Source organism: Pristiophorus japonicus, chromosome 1 (assembly GCF_044704955.1).
Source record: "Pristiophorus japonicus isolate sPriJap1 chromosome 1, sPriJap1.hap1, whole genome shotgun sequence".
Lineage (NCBI taxonomy): Eukaryota > Metazoa > Chordata > Chondrichthyes > Pristiophoridae > Pristiophorus > Pristiophorus japonicus.
In genome coordinates this window covers 285815703-285841631 of record NC_091977.1, presented here as the reverse complement: position 1 = coordinate 285841631, position 25929 = coordinate 285815703, and positions in this window count along the sequence as shown.

Below are 25929 nucleotides of genomic sequence, written 5' to 3'. Positions count from 1 at the left end.
GACAAAAAGTCATAAATGCTTGCTCTCCCTTTTCCTCAACCTCTGCTGATGTAAGTTGGCCTGATGTAATGTGAGACAACTGATCTGTCTCCAAGGAAGAGTCAAAAGGGTTAACCATATTCTGAATGGTGTCCATGACATTCCTCACATCCTTTTCTTCACGCTCCCTTCTTGTCTTGTCCAAGTCAACACGAGATCTTGTCGGTGTTCCATGACCAACCATCTCTTGACATTCTCTGCTTGTAGCAGCCCTCTCATGCTGTGGCAAGGTCTATCTTTGTACAGCTCCCTTGTTGAGAATAAATCCTGTCAAACCTCCCTTTGTCTTGGAGTCATGGTTTGCCGTCTGTTCTATAACTTGATCACATGCAGTCTGAGAGAAGCCTGTTGTTTCTGGGCACCAAACTGTCCTGCTTGTAGCTCTGTATTGATATCAGGATGACTCTCTTTCAAGCTGTACATCTCGAGCCAATAAGCTGAAAGATACCTGGAATAATTGACTCGGTCATACGAGAAGAACCATGGCATCATGGAGCGAAAACTTGACAGATGACGATCCTAGCTGGATACTCTGGTTGCTCTGCTAAATAGCAGCAATTTTTCAACCATACTGATATAACTGCTCCAGAACTGAAATGTTAGGTTATTACTAATGTTACTGATGAATGTCTGGAATTTCTCAGAGTTGAGGATGTCATCGAAATCATCATTGTAAGCAAGGTCTTGCTCCTCTTCCGATAGAGCGTCCAGGTAAGCCTACCATCTCAATCCCTGTAGAGCTTCACACTCTATCTTGTGAGGCTTCACACTCCTATTGTAATGATGGCCGCTACCAACATCATTGAAAGAACCTGTCGCAACTAGTTCAGATTCGATGACAATGCCTTGAAGACTGACATCTGCAAATCTTTTCCTGATGCAAGCTATGAATCTCATTGCAGTATGAAACTCCCCCATGTGAAGAATAAGTCTCTGCCTGAAGAGGGCATTCATCCAACGAATCTCCTGGGTATTTGGTTAAATTGCCTGGTCCATTACCATGACAACCTTGTCCAGTCCGAGCTTGTCTGCAATATCAAAACTTCATTGCAAGATTGTATACACTATACTAAGTTCAGTCAGGCTGGCATCAATGACTGGAAGGTAACCTATGCTTGTTTGGGTGAGTGGTTTTCTGTAGCAGGGTATTGAAACCAAACCACCCTGGCAAGACATCATCGTTCACCTCTGGCAGCTTGCTGAGGAAGTATGCACTTTCCAATCTGTGTGCATCTTCTTGGATTATGCATGTAATTTTCAAGCTCCAATTGTACTCCCTCACTGAACTACTGTGGGCCTTTCCTTTGACCTCCGCTATACAAGTCAATATTCGTGGGGAGCGGTTGTAGGGATCTTTTTTTATGTTCTTCAAGGCAAGTAGATCTGGTTGTTTTGTTGCAGTTGACTAATCCCATTGAATTAATATGCCATTTGCATTGTGAGTTGTGCCTTTTCCTGACAATGTCTGCTCTCAGAAATCAGTGTTGCCCCAAATCAGCGTTGTGTGTACATTGGGCTTGATATTGGACGGGATTTACTGCTCACCTCATTGAATCTGATGCTCAGCTGATGTGTCATGTTCGAGGGCTCAATTTTTTCCAATGCCGTTTTTTGGCGTATTTCAAGAGTTACATTTGTTTTTTGCGGGCCCGACTATACCAAAAAAATAATTTGAAAGTTTCCCCGTGCTAATTTTTGAAATTGGCACCACGCAGTCTGTCCTTTAGCTTTGGGGGGTGGAGCCTAATGTCTGCTCCGAAAAAAGGATGCCCCCCCATTCTGCGCATGCGCGAAGAAAAAAAAAGACATTTTATTATGTGACTGCTATGGTATAGGCACGCATGCCCAGTACACCTCCCGGTTTGCATTAGTCCATTTTTTAACAGCCAGTTGTGTGTGAGAGCTGTGTGAGAACTTTAATTCTCAATGGAAAAAATCGGAGCTGCAATATGCAACGCGGCTCAAGGACCAAGAACCAAGAGGAAGTGGAGGCACTAGTTACTGTAATTGAAGCCAGATGGCACAAGCTGGACACCAGCAGAGGTCACATAAAAGTTCCACCCAAAGAAATGAAGAAATGCTGGAACCAACTTGCAGAAGATTACTGTACAATGCTGACTACCCCGAGGTCTGGAGGCTAGTGCAAACGGAAGTGGCAGGACCTTGGTCAAGTAGTTAGTGTAAGTAATATTTTCATTTATTCACTGGAATTACAATTGTAAATGTGACCATCTGTATGTCCCACCCAGCAAAAAGACACCCTCTCCAAAAAATTATATTTTCATCTTTGCAGAGGAAGGTGGCACACAACAAAAGAGAGAGAACTTGAACAGGAGGAGGCCCCGCAAATCTGCACCCAATGACACCCTTGAAAGAGAGGGTCGCTGCTTTGATGGGGTCTGCCTGGAGAAAAGCAACTACCACTGTACAAGCTGGGCCCACGCTCGAGGGAGAGGGTAAGTCCTGCAAATTCCACAGTCCGGCTTTGCTAAATGTTATGTACTGCACGGGCTAGCCATGCTTTAGTTCATGGGGATGTCTCCATCAGCTACGCTTTGGTAGATGCAATATGCTATCATTCATCGTGGTCCTTAAAATCAGCCTGCTGTCTGCGCTGTGTGAGCCTACTCATGCCACCCTGCCCCCTCCTCTGCTGCTAACAATTTGTCTGTTCTGTTATATTTTGCAGAACATGAGACCAACCTTGACAAGGCTGATGCCGATGCAGAGGAAGATTCAGACGTGGACAAGTTTGAAGAGGAGAATATCTTCTAATCCAGAGCAAGAGCATGTGGGTGAGGGGGTGGGGGAGGGGCAGGGGGAGGAAGAAGTGCCCACTATTGTACTCAATCTGGAGGAGGCGCTGCTGCCACCCATTGTGATGCCAGACCCTTTCCTGATTGGTACCAGTGTTGGGGCATTCCATGGTTTCACACAGTCCGAAGCTGCGGCTTTCAGTTGGATGCAGTGAGCCACACCCAGGGTGAGGAGGAGAAGGAGAGCTCGACAGCGATCTCCTGAGGTGCAGGATGTAACAGATGTGCTTCACATGATGGCAATGAGTGCGGAAAGCATTGAACTTACGCGATCACTCCTGGACACCATCAGTGGGGTGGATGATGGGGTATTGGAATTGTCAGGAGAAGTAACAACACTCTCATGAGAAATGGGAACACTGTCCGGGCACATGAGGGAGGGAATGTTGCAGGCAGCTGATACACTGTCGGTGAACATGAGGGAGGGAATGTTGTAGGTAGTTGTGACACTGTCGGGGCACATAAGGGAGGGAATGTCGGAGGTAGCTGCTGCAATAAGGGAACATGCCCGGACCCCGCGGCCATTGATGGAATCAACTGCATCTCTCACTCCAATCCCAAGACCAGCCTCTGAAGAGGCTCAATCGGGCCATCCACATTACCACCTGCCCACGTCCCCCATCAAGAAGTGCGCATTACCCGAGATGCTCAAAAGAATAAGCTTGGTGCAAACCTGAGAAATGTTGCGCCACCACCTGCGGGCAGGAGTGGTGTCACCAAGACCAAGCGCAGCGGACGGTCTTAGAATAAGGTGGAGGAGAGATGGGTGCAGCCTCTCTTTTCTGCTGTTGTTGTTGTTATTATTATTGTTGTTGTTATTGTTGTAACTGTTCACAAATTAAGTTTTTTGTAAGTGATGGGAAATTTACAAGTTTAAAAGTTGATCTTAAAGTTTGTAAATGATCTTAACTGAAAACTTTAAAGTTTGATACAAGAATATGTTTTTTAAAGATAAGTTAAGTACAAACAAGCATTAAACCTTTGAAAAAAAAGTATTTTTAATTATAACTGAATCATTTCCATTATTTGTTCCCTTTTTAACACAATTTTTTGAACTAAAGAAGAAGAATTCCATTATTTATGCCATTAACACAACAAAACATTACGGAACAGGTCTAAAAATGGTCCATTTGGAACAGTTGCCACTGAGCCTTCAGGTAGCAAAGCATTCACGGTTAAAGGAGCATGACGGCCCGCCCTTCTCCACCGTCGTGCTCTGGGTTCGGGTATTTGCATAGCTTCTTCAACCTACTCCTCCTCCTCCTCATCATCATCATCTGCATCTTCTTCCTCATCATCAGCTACTCTCACTTGACGTAGGTCTTCTACTACCAGTTGCTGCTGCCTCATGATGGCTAAGTTGGGCAGCATGCAGCACACAACAGTGAACTGACCGATAATCTCAGGGGACTATTGCAAGTAGCATCCAGAATGGTCCAGGCATCAGAAACATTGCTTCAAGATGTCAATGGACCTCTCTATTATGCTGCACGTCGCAATGTGCGACATGTTGTATTCCCAGTCAACTTCTGTCTGGGTTACGCAAAGGGGCACCATGAGCCAGGTGGCAAGGCCGTACCCTTTGTCTCCCAGCAGCCAGCATTGCCCTTCTGGATGCTGCTGAAACATGGCAGATATAGCGTTCGCACGTAGGATAAACACATCATGGGTGCTCCCAGGGTATCTCGCATCAACTGACATGATGCGATGCATGTTGTCACAGCTGAGCTGCACATTCACGGAGTGGAAGCCTTTTCTGTTCCTATACATCTCAGAATCCTCCAAAGGTCCTCGCAAGGTGATGTGGGTATAATCAATGCAGCCCTGTACTTTGGGAAGCCAGCAATCCTGGAATACCCCACAGCCCTGTCACGCATTGCCTGGGGAACTTTATGTAGTCATTCCTCCGGGCATGTAGTGCAGCAGTCACCTGCTGAATGCAGATACGTGTTACATGTTGAGAAATGGCGCACACATCCCCAGTTGTGGCCTGGAATGATCCAGATGCATAAAATGAACGTGCAGCTGTAACCTTTACTTCAACTGACAAAGCTGTCCTCCTGACGCTTCTTGGATGCAGGTCTGCTTTTATTAACTCACAGATCTCGGTTACAATGTCATTGCAGAAACGCAGCCTTCTCACACAGTCTGCATCACTCAGGTGCGGGTGTGAACACCTGTCTCGATATACCCAATGTGGGTAAGGCCTCCTGCCCATCATCCTACGTGCTCTGCAGTTGCTCATGTGATGATATCTAATCAATCTTCTCAACCGTAGCACCATCATGCAGAAGGCTTGCATGAGTTATGGCATTGTCAATATTGCCCCCATAATTTAATTGTAGCTTTGCAAGAAGCTCAAAACAACAGGAGAAAGCACTCACACTTTCTTTTCTCTCTCTCTTCCCAAGGCCGACGCCCTATTATGGTCCACACCCTGGTCTGCACATGCGCAATAGGCTTGCTTGGAATGGGAAGCTAGGGATTCAATGAAGAAACAAAGTCTCTTGTAATTCTTTAATTTTTGATTTTTTTCAAAACATCACCCTACCACCGAATGTCTCCTCACCGGGCTCGAGGGTCAGCCAGCAGGATCGCTCCCTTACCAGACACAGGGGCTCGGCATCCACCGCCCCTTCCGACCCCCCGCGCCTGTTTTATAGCTGCTGTATAGCCTAAGGGTTCTCATCCTTGAAGCTGAGCCCTGAGGAGGCTTAAAAAGATACTAACCTAAAACATCGTAGTTAACTGAGGTATGCTGGCGCAGAAACTTTGGGAAAACTTGGATATTTTAATTTACACCAAAAAAAGCATGCCCGTTATAAAAACGGCACAGATAACTGGGGAAAGTTGAGCCCCTAGTACTTGAGAATTGGAAGAGCAGTGCCCAAGATCATTCAGCAGGCCGATCAACTGTGCTGAGACAGACCTGGCCACAGCTCAGTGTTTTGGCATGACCTTTTCAATCCTCGATTCATGAGGGCCGAAATTGCCCCCGCCCAAAAAGGGCCCAGCCGAACCTGGCAGTCGGCCGACAAATAAACATGGCGGCAGTGGCAGTGAGCTCTCCCCTTTAAGGGAATCCGCACCACCGTTGCAGAAGGCCACAACCTCACTGGATCACTGGGAAAAAACAGGTTTTGGCACCGCCGGGCAGGCCGAAGATTTTCAGAGGGAATGTCGCCGTCGGGGGGATAGATCGGCGGTGCACACGGTGATGACACGCTTAAGGCTGATCGGCAGCAGTGGGAAGGGAGGGATCGGGACAGCGCCGGGAAAGCTTGGTAGGGCAATTGGGTTAGCAGCGGCCATTCCACCAAAAGTTGTGGCCACTCCACTCCATAGCATGGCTGCCAATTTGCAGTGGTAACAGGCCTTAAAGTGAGGGGCAATTTTGGCCCCATAATGTCTTCGCAAACAGAAATAATCGTGCAGTTGTTAATGTCATCTACTGCTACCTGTAAGTTGTCTGACAGAAGTTCACGTGATTCCCGTTGTCCATGCCAGGAAATTAAAAAGCTCATCTGGTACCAAATTCTTTGCCGCATCTGGAATTAATTCCTTGGCAGTTCGTGACCATCTCAGCGGAGGAACGACACCAGACTTCTCTTTCATTAAATGTGTCAGAGCAGCAGGGTCTGTAATCAGGTCTTAAATCCAATCCTCTGATGGGAACATTGGCTCCAGGATTCATGCTGGTATCCATGTCTGTGTCGGTCTCACTTGTGCTTGTTTCTGAAAGCAAATCTCTGACTGCCTCCTCAACAACTTCGTCTGTTGCAAGATCTTCTACAAAAATAAGATCACTCTCATTACTGTGTGATGATCTGAAAAATTTCAGGAAAGGATAAGAGTTCTGCATTGTTTTTATGGGCTAGACTTTTGGCACATCATCGCCCATTTATCCCCATTTAGTACCCATATATAAGAGCTGTGATGCAAGCTATCGCCCATATTTGCTGAAAAGTAGAAACTAGCTCCCTATTATTGCCCATTTATCGCTGGCCCAACTTTCGGCGTACATGCATGTGCTGCTTTACCGGCATCATTTTTTTAAAAATATGACATCATCCGCATGCAAGGCCAAGAATAGTGCTGAAAATGGAAACTTGTGCCCAAATTATCGACGACCGTTACTTTCGGCAATTCACCCACAATTCGCCAAAATGATCGCTGGCCGAATAAGTCGCTGAAAAAAAGCTGCACTCACCTGATCTTAGGTTGGCACTTCTCGGCAGTACCTGGCACTACGGACGCCATTTTGAAACTTGGAGGATCTCTATAAAAGGCTACTTCAAGTGCTTGTGAGGAGAATCAATTTGTGAATGATTTTAAGGGTCTTTTTGACTCTTGCCAATCATCTAATGACATTTGTATCTGTTGAGGACAAATTAAGGGCATTTATAGCGATTTATAGTGATGGAGCCAGTAATTTCTCAACCAGTATTGATCACGAAGCACATGCTGCAGACTAGAGGTGGAAGAAGGAATATTGAAGAGCATTATGTGCCCAATCAAAGAGATGGCAGACTGCTGCTGCGGAGGAGATGTTACACCCAATGCATTTACAGGGATAAGCGATCATACCTGAACTTGTCCGATAGCAGGTGCATTAGGAGGCTGCGCTTCTAAAAGGAGATATACCAGCTAATTAAGAGAGATGTGCAGCCTACCAGCACCATCAGGACCGCACTGCCCATTGATGTTAAGGTTACTGCGACACTATCCTTGTAAGCATCGGGCTCCTTTCAGGCCTCAGCTGGCAACATTTGCGCTATCTCTCAGCATGCCACACATTGCTGCATTCAACAGGTGACTGAAGCCCTTTACGCATGCAGGATGGACTTTGTAAGCTTCCTATGACCAGGGAGGCACAGACTGAGAGGGCTTTGCGTTTCTCATGAATAGCAAGCTTCCCCAAGGTACAGGGAGCAATGGATTGGACGCACATTGTCCTGCAAGCACCCTTACATGATGCAGAGGTGTTTCGGAACCAAAAGGGATTCCACTCCCCGAATGTGCAGCTTGTTGTCAACCATAAGCAAATAATCATGGCAGTAACTGCAAATTTTCCAGAGAGCATCCATAATGCGCACATCTTGCATGAGAGCACTGTCTCTGATCTGTTTAAGAGTCAGCCTCAAGCTCACGGTTGGATGCTGGGGGATAAAGGATATAGCCTTGCCATAGAAACATAGAAATATAGAAAATAGGTGCAGGAGTAGGCCATTTGGCCCTTCGAGCCTGCACCACCATTCAATAAGATCATGGCTGATCATTCTCTCAGTACCCGTTCCTGCTTTCTCTCCATACCCCTTGATCCCTTTAGCCACAATGACCATATCTAACTCCCTCTTGAATATATCCAATGAACTGGCATCAACAACTCTCTGCGGTATGGAGTTCCATAGGTTAACAACTCTGAGTGAAGAAGTTCCTCCTCATCTCAGTCCTAAATGGCTTACCCCTTATCCTTAGACTATGTCCCCTGGTTCTGGACTTCCCCAACATCGGGAACATTCTTCCTCCATCTAACCTGTCCAGTCCCATCAGAATTTTATATGTTTCCATGAGATTCCCTCTCATCCTTCTAAACTCCAGTGAATACAAGCCCAGTCGATCCAGTCTCTCCTCATATGTCAATCCTGCCATCCCTGGAATCAGTCTGGTGAACCTTCGCTGCATTCCCTCAATAGCAAGAACGTCCTTCCTCAGATTTGGGGACAAAAACTGAACACAATATTCCAGGCGGGGCCTCACCAAGGTCCTGTACAACTTCAGTAAGACTTCTCTGCTCCTACATTCAAATCCCCTTGCTATGAAGGCCAACATACCATTTGCCTTCTTCACCGCCTGCTGTACCTGCATGCCAAACTTCAGTGACTGATGAATCATGACACCCAGGTCTCGCTGCACTTCCCCTTTTCCTGATCTGCCGCCATTCAGATAATATTCTGCCTTCGTGTTTTTGCCCCCAAAGTGGATAACCTCACATTTATCCACATTATACTGCATCTGCCATGTATTTGCCCACTCGCCTAACCTGTCCAAAGCACCCTGCAGCCTCTTAACGTCCTCCTCACTGCTCACACCGCCACCCATGATCAGATCAGCAATGATCTTATTGAATGACGGAGCAGGCTCGAGGGGCCAAATGGCCTACTCCTGCTCCTATTTCTTATGTTCTTATGTTCTTAACTTGAGAGTACAGAAGCTGCATGCATAACATGACATCATTCATATATTATAATGAAATGCTGTTAAATTACTTTAAATTACCACTGCTTTGCACATTATTCACGTGGCGCAACAACTGGATCTGCATCACCAAGGGTGGCAGAACAACTGTGGCTGCCCACTAGTGCTGCAGCACGTTCCTCCAAGTCAGTGAGTGGCATTAGTTCAGCAGGGCCTCCTCCAGTGCGCTCTGCTCTGCCCGATTCTTAGATATCTTCCTCTGCAAACGTAACAAGAACATGGCATAAGCTAATTGACTAGGGACTATTACAGATTCAAATATTATATGCTAATACGGTTTGTATCTACAATGGATGCATGGTTATTGTAGTGTATGAAATGATACAATGAACTCCATACTGTGAGTCAGTGACTAGGTGTAATCTGGTCAGTCTTTAATGACTTCCAGGAGTGAAGATACAAAGGTGAAGTTCAGGTTATCTACTGGGCCCAGCACAAGTGTACCTATAATCCTAGGACCTCTGACGGTAGTGCCTCCTGTTGGTGGGTAGACCTTATGTACATACATTACATCATTCCCCTCCCCCAGTTCTTGGCACAAGTCCATATTACAAGTTCAGACGGTCCGGAGCCCTTTGCTCCCTGGTTGACCATCTCAATATCATCCCAGTGCTTTCCGAGTCTCTCACGACTTGGGGCTGGGCGTTGACCACAGTGGGTTCTTCTGATGGCTGGATGTGAGTTGGTTGGTCGTCTAAGCTGGCGGTGTCTTCTTCCAGCTGTTCCGGTTCGTCAGTGTGTCTTAGCTTGATTTAATCAATGTGTTTCCTGCACATCTGCCCATTCTTGAGCTTAACCATATACAGCCGATTACCCTCCTTATCCATAACATTACCTGGGAGCCACTTGGGCCCTTGACTATGGTTAAGTACATATACTGGGTCATTTACAGATATGTCGTGTGACACTGTGGTGCGGTCGTGATACCACTGCTGATGTTGACGTTGGGTTTCGACATGATCGTTAAGGTCAGGATGGACTAGAGATAGCCTGGTTTTGAGGCCTCTCTTCATCAATAGTTCCGCAGACGGGACCCTGGTGAGCATGTATAGCCTTGTCCTGTAACTGAGCAGTATGCATGACAGGTGTGTCTGCGAGGAACCATGAGTTACGCGTTTCAAGCTCTGCTTGATGGTCTGAAATGCCCGCTCCGCTTGACCATTAGATGCGGGCTTGAATGGGGCTGACCTTATGTGTTTTATGCCATTGCGTTTCATGAACTCTTGAAAATCCAGGCTCGTGAAACACGGTCCGTTGTCGCTGGCAACGATGTCTGGCAGACCATGTGTGGCAAACATGGCTCTCATGTTCTCAATGCTGACAGTGGAAGTGCTGGATGACATGATCACACATTCTATCCATTTGGAGTATGCATCCACCACCACAAAAAACATTTTACCGAGGAAGGGGCCCGCAAAGTCGATGTGGATCCTAGACCATGGTTTGGATGGCCATGACCACAGACTGACCGGTGCTTCCTTTGGGGCATTGCTTAACTGCATGCAAGTGCTGCACTGACGCACGCATTACTCTAAGTCCGAGTCAATGCCAGGTCACCAAACATGGGACCTGGCGATGGCCTTTATCATGACAATACCGGGATGCATACTATGTAACTCCCGTACAAATCTCTCCCTGCCTTTCTTGGGCATTACTATACGATTACCCCACAGTAAACAGTCGGACTGGATGGAAAGCTCGTCTTTGCGACGGCTGTACGGTTTGGGTTCATTACCCATTTCCTTGGGGATGTTCGTCCAGTCCCCATTAAGAACAGAACATTTTACAACCAATCGGGTCAGTTCCTGGTTGGTCCAAGTCTTAACTTGTTGAGCAGTGACATGTGACCCTTCACTCTCAAAGGCGTCCATGACAATGAGTAGCTCTGCCGGCATTAGCGTTTCCACCCCCGGTGTGGGCAACGGTAACCGGCTCAATGCATCAGCTGTTGTCGGTGCCTGGTCTATGGCGAATTGACATAATCATAGGCACATAATGTCAGTGCCCACCTCATTGATATTGATACCTTTATGTTCCGAGGGCAACAATAAAAGTGGCTTGTGATCGGTTTCCATCTCGAAACGAAGCCCAAACAGGTACTGGTACATTGTCTTTACCCCATAAACACATGCTAAAGCCTCTTTCTCTAACATGCCGTAGACTTTTTCCACCTTGGACAGGCTTCGAGACATGTATGCAATGGTTGTAGTTTGCATGACTCATTGGCTTGCTGGAGTACGTAGCCGACCCCATAGGACGACGCAACACAGGTCAAAACTAGATGCTTGCATGGGTCATACAGTACCAGTAGCTTGTGGGAACACAGCAGATTTCTAGCCTTCTCAAAGGCTCTGTCTTGAAGTTCACCTCACACCCAGTCATCTCCTTTCCTGAGCAGCTTGTGCAAAGGCTCTAATACTGTGCTCAATTTGGGTAAGAAGTTACCAAAGTAGTTGAGAAGACCCAGGAACGAAAGCTGCTCCGTCACATTCTGGGGCCTGGGTGCATTTTTGATGGCCGCTGTTTTTGTGTCTGTAGGCCTGATTCCATCTGCAGCAATCTTTTGTCCAAGGAATTTGATCTCTGCTGCCATGAAACCGCACTTCGAACATTTCAGCCTGAGTCCCACTTTGTCCAGACGACGCAGAACCTCTTCCAGATTGTGCAGGTGCTCGGTGGTGTCACGACCTGTGACTAGGATGTTGTCTTGGAATACCATGGTCCTGGGGACGGATTTCAATAGGATCTCCATGTTTCTCTGAAATATGGCTGCCTCTGAACGAATGCCAAAAGGGCACGTGTTGTAAACAAACAGTCATTTTTGTGTGTTGATGCATGTAAGTTTCTTTGATGATTCAACCAGGTCCTGTGTCATGTAGGCCGACGTTATTTGGTGAACAATTTTGGTGAACAATTTTCCCCCGGCTAGCATTGCAAATAGATCATCAGCTTTCAGTAGCGGGTACTAATCTTGTTTCGAAACTCGGTTGATCGTGACCTTGTAATCTCCACAATTCCTGACTGTGCTGTCGCTTTTTAACACCGAAACAATGGGACTGGCCCATTCATTAAATTCGACCGGTGAGATGACCCCTTCGCGTTGTAGCCTGTCCAATTCAAGCTCGACCTTTTCTCTCATCATGTGCGGGACCACCCTGGCTTTGTGATGGATGCGCCGTGCATCTGGGCCGAGGTGAATCTGCACCTTGGCTCCCTTGAAGCTGCCAATTCCCGGTTCAAACAGTGAGGGAAATTTGCTCAGCACTTGAGCACACAAATCATCATCCGCTGATGACAAAGCTTTGATATCATACCATTTCCATTTTATTTTCTCGAGCCAACTCCTGCCGAATAACGATGGGCCATTGCCCGGGATAATCCATAATGGTCGATCATGAACCACTCCCTCGTACGACACTCTTACTGCTGCACTACCGATTACTGGTATGAGCTCTTTGGTGTAAGTACGCAACTTTGCATTTATCGAACTCAGCTTAGTTCTCTCTGCTTTGGTCTCCCACAGCTTTTCGAAAGTACACTGGCTCATTATCGATTGACTTGCACCCGTGTCTAATTCCATGGATAGCGACACGCTGTTTAATTTTACCTCCATAATTATCGGTTGGCTCTTTGTTAGGAACGCACGTATGCTATACACTTCCTCCTCGGAGCTCTCAAATGCCTCGGGCTGCATCGCCAGATCCACGCTGAATTGATCATCATCCACATGGTGTGTCGCAGCTCGCTTTCTCCACTGCGGGCACGTCTGCTGAAGATGCCCCATCTTCTGAAGATGCCCCATCTTCGCAAACCCTCTGAATACATACTGCCTGAAACGGCACTGATAGGGTCAGTGATTGCCTCCACAATGCCAACACATTGAGCTCAGATTTGCATCCGATGGCAGGCTTTGAGTAGCTCCCGTTCTCACATACAGTCGAGTAGGCCCTCGATGGCGAACTTTGAGTGGCTCCCATTCTCGCATACGCAGTTGAGTAGGCCCTCGATGGCAAACTTTGAACGGCTCCCAGTCTTGCAGATGCAGTCGAGTAGGCCCTGCCATGTGCAGCTCTGCCGGCCATCGATACAATTTTGTACACAGTACTTGTCGTGGAGTTCCTGTTTTGTCGCGATATCTGCTTCGTGCTTTTCTGCATGGACATGCAAGCCTGGGCGATGGTGATGACCTTGCTGAGGTCCGGCGACTCTGCAGCCAGCAGCTTAGTTAAGATCGCCTCGTGGTTGACCCAGATCACGAAAAAGTCACGCAGCACGTCTTCCAACGCAGGCCCAAATTTGCAAGGCCCTGCAAGACGTCTCAGGTCGGCAACAAATGCTGCTACGTCCTGGCCTTCTGGACGAACATGCGTATAGAAGTGATATCTGGATATGAGGATTTCTTCCGTGGGTTTAAGGTGTTCCCGAACTAGAGCACACAGTTATTTGTAATCCTTTTCTGTAGGAAGAGTGAGTGAGAGCAGATTCTTGATGAGTGCATAGTTCGTGGGGTCACAGACGGTGAGAAGAACTGCCCTGCACTTCTCTGCATCTTTGTTTTTGTTTAGGTCGTTTGGCATGAAATACTGGTCAAGATGATCCGTGAAATCTCCCCAATCCTCTCCCTCGATGAATCTCTCTTGAGAATTCCAACAGTACTCGATCGTGCTTTGTTCGCCATACTTTTGAATGGGTTTGTATTTGCCTCGTCGCCAGTTGTAGTGTATGAAATGATACAATGAACTCCATACTGTGAGCCAGTGACTAGGTGTAACCTGGTCAGTCTTTAATGGCTTCCAGAAGTGAAGATACAAAGGTGAAGTTCAGGTTATATACCAGGCCCAGCACGAGTGTCCCTATGACACTAGGACCTCCGCCGATAGTGCCCCCTGTTAGTGGGCAGACCTTATCTACATACATTACAGTTAGAACATCTAAGTTCAGAGAAAATATTTAATAAGATCACGTTTAGGAACTAATGCTTGACACCAACATCCTGCGTACAATCTCCAGGAAAGGCCCCATCCACGGGCCATTGCATTCAGCGCCTGAAGGGAAGTAGGCGGTTTATTTGACTCGATGGAGGTCCCCTGGTAGTGGGGGTGGGTGAAATCAGGACAGCTGGTGAGCTCAGCAATGACAGGAGTGTAATGGGAGGGGGCACCGTGTCGAAGGGCTGTGCTCAGAGATGTCCGTGTGGCCAGAGCTTAATGTCCCAAAGTGTCCCAGGGCAGACAGTGAGCCAGGGCAGCTCTGCCCCCAGTCCTGGCTGGGTCACTGTGTGAGCGAGAGCAGCTGGAGAGACCCACACAGTCTGGGTAAAGGTGACCGGCCCCCTCAGTGCTCAATCGTGCCCTATCCACCAACATAACCAAAAAGGAGACGATGCCCAAATTAGATTTAAAAGACGCAGGTTCCGACCCCAGTCCAAGTCTTATCAGGGAAGTTACGCAAGAATAACCAGTTTAATTTCAATCTGGCAGATTTACATATTCAGTCGATCATTACAATTTAAATCATTACAACCTCATAATTTAATACTTACTCTTGCAGAAGCAACCAGGCTGTTCCACCTCTTGTAACACTGGTCTGACTCACGTCTATCGTGGCACATTGACAAGACAATAACAGCGATCTCGCCCCATATTTTTTGATAAATCCGGGGTGGAGGTTTCTCACGCACACCCCAAGTTAATTGGCTCCACCGAGTCTCGACCTCATTCACTAAGGCCTCATTAGCCTCGTCTGAGAAGGCTTTTGCCCTCCTTCTCCCTGCAAACTCCTGCAGACTCTCTCTCAAATCCGCCGGGGACATCTACATCATTTTAAGTTTAGAGCACTCCTTTACAATCCACCCTCTTCAAAAGCTTCCTTCTCTTTCTCCCTCCCTTTGCCTTCTGAGCTTGCGCAGATGACCCCTACCTCTCGAATCGCGGGAAAAGTTATTTGCTAAAAAAAAAGCGCATGCGCAGAACGGCCATTGCTATGGACGGCAGCATTGCACGAATGAATACATCGCTAAGGCCCATTTCACATCACCAAGGCCCATTTCACATCGCTAAGGCTATCGCTCAAAATAAAAGGCTGAAAGTAGCGGTCAAAAAAATGGGCGATATACCAGCGATCCTGAAAAATAAAAAATCACTCTGGCCAGAAATATCGGCCATTTTTGGGTGATAGCGATCATTGTGGAAAGTCTAACCCTACAAGAAGAAGCATCAATTCCCTCTTTCTCAAAAATGCATTTCTTAAACAAACTGGTCAGCTTTGTCATTCTAAGAACTTGACAGTTCTTTACAATCCTGCCCTCTGTCCCTCTGTCACTGTATCACAGAATTGCTTATATCCTGTCTGGTAGAGGTTGACTTCTGGAGGATCTTCCTGCTTCTTTCTGGTCAGCCATCTAGTGTTGCTCTAGTAGCAACTACTTTGATACCTTGCTTCAAGGGCAACAAGATCTTGTCCAACAGGATTGCCTCATCTTTGCGGGTTTCTGCTGCAAAGAGTAGCTTACCTTCAGTTTTAGTCTCATATTGTACCAGTCTCTTTTCATCTCTTTCAGCTGTGTCTCTTCACAATGTTCTTGTCATTCTTGCAGAGAAGGCACTGTACTGGAGTGTTGTGTATGTATATACCCTGTGCACTCAATGTACAGTTGCATAAGACCATTGAATGTATCTTCACACTATACAATATGTCTATACCACCAGAGAGTGCAACTGGTGGAGACCAAGAGGTCACCTGCACACCACAGGTAACCAAGTATAAAAGGGAGCTCACATTACTATACCCTCATTCAGGAGTTGCAATAAATGGACTAAGGTTATTACAGTTCACTTTACCTCGTGGAGTCATTACTAGAATGCTTACAGGCATAACAATTGGCGACGGGAATACGAATTTCCACGCGAAAAATAGCTAACGTTGGCAACTTTCAAAAATTCGTTGATGGGGAAGATTGGGATGCCTTTGTGGAAAGGCTAGAACACTACTTCATCGTGAACGACCTGGTTCGAAACACACCGACCTCACTGGCTGATAAGCGCCGAGCTATCCTGCTCAGCAGTTGTGGGCCCACCGTTCATGGCCTTGTCAGGGACTTGCTAGCTCCATAGAAGATGTCAACCAAAATGTTTGCGGAGTTTTAATGTTGATACAGGAACAGCTCTAGCCTTAAGAGAGCATCCTCACAGCCAGATATCGGTTCTATACACACCGGCAGCTCGAAAGCCAAGAAACTGCAAAATATGCTGCAGACTTGAGACGATTGGCTGCACCGTGTGATTTTGGCGACCACTTCACTGAAGCACTTTGTTATTGGATTCGGCCACAAAGGCCTCCTCCACAGGCTGCTTTCTGCGGACACCACTGTCACCCTGCAGAAGGCAATTAATGTGAGCCAAGCGTTCATGGCCTCGGCCTGCGGATTCCAGAAGGGTGATGACTCAACCCCAGGACACTAACCCGGCAAGTACAGTGAACCGAATGGTGTCTTTCAGAGGCAAGACTGCGCCCCCGAGCCCTGCAACCCTGAGTCCGCTGCCTGGGGCCAATCGGCCAGCCTCATGCTGGTGCTGTGGAGGAAATCACAGAGCCCACCAGTGCTGATACAGAGACTATACTTGCAAAGGCTGTAACACTAAAGGCCATCTCCAGCGAATGAGTAAAATAAATTTTACTCCCCGCATCATGCCGCCCAAGGACACCTGGACATCCACGCTGCCAACGACTGGGATGGTGAGCAGCTTCACCTGGATCAGGAGCATTTTAGGTTGTTCGATAGGATTGTCCCAGAGTTTCTCGAAGGCCGCCTGGTTCATCAGCGATTGGCTCGCCCCTGTGTCGACCTCCATCGAGACTGGAACACCGTTGATTTCGGCTTCTATTTTCAATGGGGAACTCTCGGTGGAGCAGGTAAATACTCTGTATACCTCTTCCTGGGTCTGAGCTGCCTCCTCGACTCTCTCTTCGTCTTCATCAGCGCTGGAGCCCGGGTGATCGGCCAACACTTCCGGAACTCGGTGAGTAAAGTTTCTTTTACACATTCGCTGGAGATGGCCTTTAGTGTTACAGCCTTTGCAAGTAAAGTCTCTGTATCGGCACTGGTGGGCTCTGTGATTTCCTCCACGGCGCCAACATGGGGCTGGCTGTTTGGTCCCATGCAGCGGACTCAGGGGTTGCGGGGCTCGGGGTGGCAGTTGTTGTGCATGGAGAAAGAGTCAGACTGAACACTGTGAGTTCAAAGTAAAGTGTGACCTTCGTCTTTTATTGCAGATCTCCAGAGTGCCTCTCCAACCTGTGAAGCCTCCTTAAATACCTTACTCCCAAGGGATTATGGGATTCCTTGGGACACCAGGGGATGAGCCCTCTGGTGACTGTACAGAGTGTACAGAGTAAATACAAGTATACATATATAACAACACCCCGCCCCCCCCCACCCCCCCCCCCAAATTCAATAGTGTAAATATTTCCAATGTGAGTTGATCTGGGGCTCTTCCTGCCCTGATTGATCATCTCGGTGTGAAAGCTGGTATTGTTGAATCATTTGTTGGTCCCTCGCTGGGCTGCTGTGCAGCTGGCCTTGCTGGGCGGCCTGGTGTGTTGGGCCCTGCTGGGCTGCTGTGGATGATAGGTTCTGCTTCGTGGTCAGCCATGGTGCCGGTTGCCACTGGTGTGTATGTTGGGGGATCAAAAAAGGCAGGGTCCAAGGTGGGTTGCTCAGGATAGTCCGTGAATCTGAATTTCATTTGGTCCAAGTGTTTCCAGTGAATGAGTCCATTTGAAAGTTTTACCCAAAACACCCTGCTCCCTTCTTTGACCATGACAGTACCGGGAAGCCACTTGGGACCTTGTTCATAATTTAATACAAATACAGGATCATAGATTTTAATCTCGCATGACACATTTGCGCTATCATGGTATGCACTTTATTGAAGCCGTCTGCTCTCTCCCTGTTTATGTAGATCAGGGTGAACGAACGAGAGCCTTGTCTTAAGTGCTCTTTTCATGAGCAGTTCAGCAGGTGGGATCCCAGTGAGTGAGTGGGGTCTTGTGCGGTAGCTGAGCAGGACTTGGGATAGGCGAGTCTGCAGTGAGCCTTCAGTTACCCTCTTCAAGCCTTGCTTGATGGTTTGCACTGCTCTCTCTGCCTGACCATTGGGCACTAGTTTAAGTGGGGCAGATGTAACATGTTTTATCCCGTTACGGGTCATGAATTCTTTGAACTCAGCACTGGTAAAACATGGCCCGTTGTCGCTTACCAGGACATCGGGTAAGCCGTGTGTGGCAAACATGGCCCGCAGGCTTTCAGTAGTGGCAGCGGACATGCTAGCCAATATTATCTCACATTCGATCCACTTGGAGTACATGTCTACAACCATAAGGAACATTTTACCCAAGAACAGGCCTGCATAGTCGACGTGTACCCTAGACCACGGTTTGAAGGGCCAAGACTATAAACTTACCGCCGCCTCCCTGGGTACATTGCTTAACTTCGAGCATGTATTACATCTGTGAATACAGGACTCTAAGTCCGCATCACGTGCGATCTGGCTATCGCTGTCATCATTACGATGCCTGGGTGGGTACTGTGGAGGTCATTGATGAAGGTGTCTCTGCCTTCTTGGGGACCACTACTCGATTGCCCCACAGAAGGCAGTCTGCCTGTATAGACATTTCATCTTTGCGCCATTGGAACGTCTTTATCTCTTCCTGCATTTCCACTGGGACACTGGACCAGCTCCCATGAAGCACATAGCTTTTGACTAGAGATAATAAGGGGAATGACCAGACCTCGCCATCCAGGTTCCAGTGTCAGGACTCTGAAGAAAGAAGATCGATGCAGAAGGTAAATTCCTGGCTTCAGTGGCAGAACCTGGGGAGAGAAGGATCACCGCAGCCTACCTCGTGGAGAGAGAAAAGATGGCACCCGCACTACAAGGTGAAGCGCCTGAAATCAAGATGGCCGCGACCAGACCACGAAGGGCAGGCAGCGTTGAGGGAGCAACACATGATGCCAAGCAGCGAACTGGATTGGGGTAAAGCTTGCAAGGCCCTCTTAAAGGAGACTGGCAACCCAGAACAATTAAAGGGACAGTTCCACTTTTTGTACAGCGATGCCGGTGATACTAATGTAAGAGATGTAATTAACAAATACAAGTATCTAAATGTACTTTTGAACAGCAATGCCAATAGGATATATGGAAAAGATGTAATTGATGAATACAAGTATCTAAATGTAATATTGTACAGCAGTATACAGGAAAAAGATGTAATTAAGGGAAAAGATGTAATTGACAAACGTGAATTTGTACCTGAGTGCAATCGGAGCCAATATATCATGAATGTAAATGATGAAATAATTTGTGATGCCGGGTTCAATATGCATGCCGACAAAACCAAGGGCAACCTCCCGTTTGAAGCACCCAGGTCCAGCGGGCTACCCGATCATGTAGCCTGTGCCTCCGGGACCAATGTGATGCCCCAGGGAATGTGGCCACTCACAGTGGGAGCATACCCACTGCAGGGCCAGCGATCAGTGGATGGCACAGGCACCACTACTGGCACCCTGCCCCAGTTCGGCCCTACCTCTCTGGCCACCAGGGCCAGCACTGGGAGCAAGAGGCTAGCACCCTTCAGACCTCCCGACGGGACCTGGGATGACCAGGCTCCCACTACCGCTGAAGGACAGCAAGGAAACCCTGCAGCCCTCAAAGGAGGACAGGGAGGCCACACATTTCTGTGGCTCTGCCCACCACTGGGCAACGGCAAAGCCACTGAGACTCAGCCAGGGGAGCGATCCAAGCTCACTCAGCTGGCAGGGGGCGCAGCGCCGCCATCAGACAACCTGGACACAGTCTGGTTACTCTGGAACTAGCGTCCGCATCTACCTGCACCTATACCCCAGGGGCAAGACTGTAATACCATGTATGTACCTTACCTGTCATATGTATTCATTCCACTTCTGCAAAACCCAAACAGTGATGTAACAAATCCTTTTATTTTTTCCATTCTCTGTACATGCATGTAAATGCAGATGTCGAGCCACACAAATGGTCTATGTATGGGGGGGAAATGGATGTATGTAGCCTTGGACCCAGAACCCACTCAAACCCCACTGCAACCTCCAACCATCCATTGCTGACCATTTCCCAATGTCGTGGCAATAAGGACTTGGTGGTCCACAGGGAGAGAGCCATTCCCAAGCACAGACTAAGTGCAAGGGCTTTGGGCACTCAAGTCGAGAGCCAGAGCACACGGTGCAAAGGCCAGTGGCACAAGACTTAGCAGGGAGTGATGTTGTGTATGTATATACCCTGTGCACTTAATATACAGTTACATAGACCATTGAATGTATTTTTACACTGTATACAGTATGCCTGTACCACCAGAGGGTGCAACTGGTGCACACCGCATGTAACCAAGGATAAAAGGGAGCTCACCTTACTGTACCCTCATTCAGGAGTTGCAATAAATGGACTAAGGTCACAACAGTTCAAGTGCAATACCTTACCTTGTGGCGTCATTACTAGAGTGCTTATAGATGCAATAAGTAGAATCAACTTTTTTGTGTGTACCAGAAGAGTTTCAGGTTAACGTATTCACTCATGTTATTACTGTAAATTCGGCATTATTTTATGAATTACTTTGAATATAAATATAAACAAGCAGTCAGGGAACTAGGAATTTCCCTCATCCTGTCTGCAGTCTGAAGGTTAAAATTATTAAAATTTACCACTGTAACCAAATCACTTGATTTAGTCAAGTGAATGCAGCACTTTGCACTGGCGCTGTGAAGGGGTGGAAAAAGGAGTGGGAAGAAAAATCACCAACCAAAAAGTGATCGCCTTTTGATTGGAACAGGACTGTTTGCATCAGTAAAGCAGTATAGAAACATGGCAGCTAAACATTATCACCCTGATTGGAAGACGATTGAAATGTTTCGAGCATCATTGTACATAGCATGGCTTGCGGGCATGCATAATCGGCCAAATTGTACATAATCTGCAAGGAGTGGTCTTGATGGGCTCAATGGCTTCCTTGCAAGCGGACAACCACAGAAAAAATTTCAATACATTAAAATATGCATGCAAGATAAGACACTATAAATGATTATGCAGGTGACTAACAGGAAATATAAACTTGATTTATATAGCGTGTTGCCTCAACTCTCAGAAACAACTCAAAACAATTCACATGCAATGAATTACTTTCAATGTTGTTATGTAAGCAAATGCAGAAACCAGTTAATCTGTTGGTTGAGGGAGGAGAGTTAGCCAGAAGATTGACATCAATAGTGGGGAAAATGTCGGAATCAATTATTAAAGATGAAATGGCAGTGCATTTGGAAAGCAGTGACAGGATCGGTCCATCAGCATAGATTTATGAAAGGGAAATCCTGCTTGACAAATCTTCTAGAATTTTTTGAGGATGTAACTGGTAGAGTGGAAAAGGGAGACCAGTGGATGTGGTATAGTTGGACTTTCAAAAGGCTTTTGACAAAGTCCCACACAAGAGATTGGTGTGCAAAATTAAAGCACATGATATTGGGGGTAATGTACTGACGTGGATAGAGAACTGGTTGGCAGACAGGAAGCAGAGAGTCGGGATAAACGAGTCCTTTTCAGAATGGCAGGCAGTGACTAGTGGGGTGCTGCAGGGCTCTGTGCTGGGACCCTAGTTATTTACAATATACATTAATGATTTAGATGAAGGAATTGAGTGTATTATCTCCAAATTTGCAGATGACACTAAGCTGGGTGGCGGTGTGAGCTGTGAGGAGGACGTTAAGAGGCTGCAGGATGACTTGGACAGGTTAGGTGAGTGGGCAAACGCATGGCAGATCGAGTATAATGTGGATAAGTGTGAGGTTATCCACTTTGGTGGCAAAAACACAAAGGCAGAATATTATCTGAATGTCAGCAGATTAGGAAAAGGGGAGGTGCAGCAAGACCTGGGTGTCATGGTACATCAGTCATTGAAAGTTGGTTGGCCTTCATAGCTAGGGGATTTGAGTATAGGAGCAGGGAAGTCTTACTGCAGTTGTACAGGGCCTTAGTGAGGCCCAACCTGGAATATTGTGTTCAGCTTTGGTCTCCTAATCTGAGGAAGGATGTTCTTGCTATTGAGGGTGTGCAGCAAAAGTTCACCTGACTGATTCCCGCAATGGCAGGACTGACATATGAGGAGAGATTCTTTCAACTGGGCCTGTATTCACTGGAGTTTAAAAGGATGAGAGGGGATCTTACAGAAACATATAAAATTCTGATGGGACAGGACAGGTTAGATGCAGAAAGAATGTTCCCGATGTTAGGGAAATCCAGAACCAGGGGACATAGTCTAAGGATAAGGGGTAAGCCATTTAGGACTGAGATAAGGAGAAACTTCTTCACTTAGAGAGTTGTTAACCTGTGGAATTCCCTACTGCAATGAGTTGTTGATGCCAGTTCATTGGATATATTTAAGAGGGAGGTAGATATGGCCTTTACGGCTAAAGGGATCAAGGGGTATGGAGAGAAAGCAGGAAAGGGGTACTGAGGTGAATGATCAGCCATGATCTTATTGAATGGTGGTGCAGGCTCGAAGGGCCGAATGGCCTACTCCTGCATCTATTTTCTATGTTTCTATGTAAGACTGCAAGAACTCTATGCTCTTTGAATATTCCCATGAAATTTTAGCATCCGCCTACTACCTTAAAGAAACAGCTGAGCGCACTGGATATAGCAAAGCCTATGGGCCCAGACAACATGCCAGCTGTTGTGCTAGAAGACTTGTACTCCAGAACTAGCCACACCTCTAGCCAAGCTGATCCAGTGCAGCTACATCATTGACATCTACCCGACAATTTGGAAAACTGCCCAGGTATGTCCTGTCCACAAAAAGCAGGACAAATCCAATCTGGCCAATTACCATCCCATCCATCTACTCTCAATCATCAGCCAAATAATGGAAGGTGTCGTCGACAATACTATCAAGTGCCACTTACTCACAAATAACCTGCTCACCGATACTCTGTTGGGTTCTGCCAGGGCCACTCAACTCCAGACTGCATTACAGCCTTGGTCCAAACATGGACAAAAGAGCTGAATTCCAGTGGTGAGGTGAAGTGACTGCCCTTGATATCAAGGCAACATTTGACTGAGTGTGGCTTCAAGGAGCCCTAGTAAATTGAAGTTAATGGGAATCGGGAGAAAAATCACCATTGGCTGGAGTCATAACTAACACAATGGAAGATGGTTGTAGTTGTTGAAGATCCATCATTTCAGTCCCAGGACAGTTCTGCAGGAGTTCCTCAGGGCAATGTCCTAGGCCCAACCATTGACCAGAAACTTAACTGGACCAGCCACATAAATACTGTGGCAACAAGAGCAAGTCAGAGGCTGGCTATTCTGCAGCAAGTGTCTCATCTCCTGACTCCCCAAAACATTTCCACCATCTACAAGACACATGTCAGGAGTGTGATGCAATACTCTCCACTTGCTTGGATGAGTGCAGCTCCAACATCACTCAAGAAGCTTAATACCATCCAGGACAAAGCAACCCGCTTGATTGGCACCCCATCCACCACCTTAAACAGTCACTCCCTCCACCACCGGCACAATGTGTACCATCTACAGGATGCAATGTAGAAACCAGTGAAGTCTTCTTCGATAGCACCAGCCAAGCCAACAACCTCTACTGCCTAGTGCAGCAGGCGATTGAAAGCACCAACACCTCCACATTCCCCTCCAAGTCACACCACCCTGACTTGGAAATATATCGCTGTTCCTTCATCGTCGCTAGGTCAAAATCCTACAACTCCCGCCACATTCTTATGGGCAATTAGGGATGGGCAATAAAAGCTGGCTTTGGCAGCAAAGTCTACATCCCAGAAACGAATAAAAAAAAGTCTTCCCATTCTGGTAAGTGCTATGTGCATGTTCTTTTGTAATTATATCATGAATAAGAAATAATGTCCTGACAATGTTCATAAGGTCTCCTATATAATGGGTTTTTTAATAATATTTAATGAAGTCTTGCAAATCACCTGTATAATGTCCTGGGTCCATTTTTATAGGCCGTGATGTAATATTGGCTTTCTGTTTACAAAGTGTGCTTGCTTCAGCAAGATGTTCAAAATGTCCATGACACTGTGCACTTTGATAGCAGCCAGCTATATATTGAGATGATGCACAGTTGGCAGAACTCATTGGCTCTCAAGTTGATCCGCTCACCACACTTGTGAGAAACTAATATTCTTCCTTCTTTTTGGTCCAGTATGGCATAATTTGGAGCTCCCAACAGTGACTACACTCCAAAAGTACTTCATTGGCTGTAAAGCACTTTGAGACGTCCGGTGGTCATGAAAGGCGCTTTATAAATGCAAGGCTTTCTTTTTTCCATGAAGATTATGAAAACTGCCAGTCAGAGCTCAGTAGGTAGCACAGTCGCCTCTGAGTCAGAAGGTTGTGAGTTCAAGTACCACTCCAAGACCTGAGTACAAAATCTAGGCTGACACTGCAGTGCAGTGCTGAGGGAGTGCTGCATTGTCGGAGGTGCCATAGAAACATAGAAACATAGAAAATAGGTGCAGGAGTAGGTCATTCGGCCCTTCTAGCCTGCACCGCCATTCAATGAGTTCATGGCTGAACATGCAACTTCAGTACCCCATTCCTGCTTTCTCGCCATACCCCTTGATCCCCCTAGTAGTAAGGACTTCATCTAACTCCTTTTTGAATATATTTAGTGAATTGGCCTCAACAACTTTCTGTGGTAGAGAATTCCACAGGTTCACCACTCTCTGGGTGAAGAAGTTTCTCCTCATCTCGGTCCTAAATGGCTTACCCTTATCCTTAGACTGTGACCCCTGGTTCTGGACTTCCCCAACATTGGGAACATTCTTCCTGCATCTAACCTGTCTGAACCCGTCAGAATTTTAAACGCTTCTATGAGGTCCCCTCTCATTCTTATGAACTCCAGTGAATACAAGCCCAGTTGATCCAGTCTTTCTTGATAGGTCAGTCCCGCCATCCCGGGAATCAGTCTGGTGAACCTTCGCTGCACTCCCTCAATAGCAAGAATGTCCTTCCTCAAGTTAGGAGACCAAAACTGTATACAATACTCCAGGTGTGGCCTCACCAAGGCCCTGTACAACTGTAGCAACACCTCCCTGCCCCTATACTCAAATCCCTTCGCTATGAAGGCCAACATGACATTTGCTTTCTTAACCGCTGGCTGTACCTGCATGCCAACCTTCATCTTTCAGATGAGATGATAAATTTCATCCCCATTTGTCATGTCAGATGGACATGAAAGATCACATGGCACTATTTCAAAGAGTAGCGGAGCCCTCCCCAGTGTCCTGACCAATATTTATCTTTCAACCAATATCACTAAAACAGATTATCTGCTCATTGTCACGTTGCTGTTTGTGCGAACTTGATGTACACAGATTGGCCGCTGTGTTTCCTACATTACAACAGTGACTAAACTTCAAAAAGTACTTAATTGGCTGTAAAGTGCTTCGGGATGACCTGAGGTTGTGAAAGGTTGTAAATGCAAGTATTTCAAGTCTTTCTTTTAGTCTGGAAGAGGGGAGGGATATAAAGGGAGAAAAGGGTAGGCATGAGGCAGCATCCAGATTTTTGATGGCTGATGTGCCAACAAATCTTGTAGAGGATCCTTTGAGTTATCAGTTCTTTTCAAACATTCCATGGCCAGTTGTTAATGGAATCAGGAAATAGAACAAATGTTCATGGCTTTGGAACACAAATCATTTCACATTTTATGTTCATTACATACTTCTTTATTTATGTTACCAATAATTTTGCACACATTTATA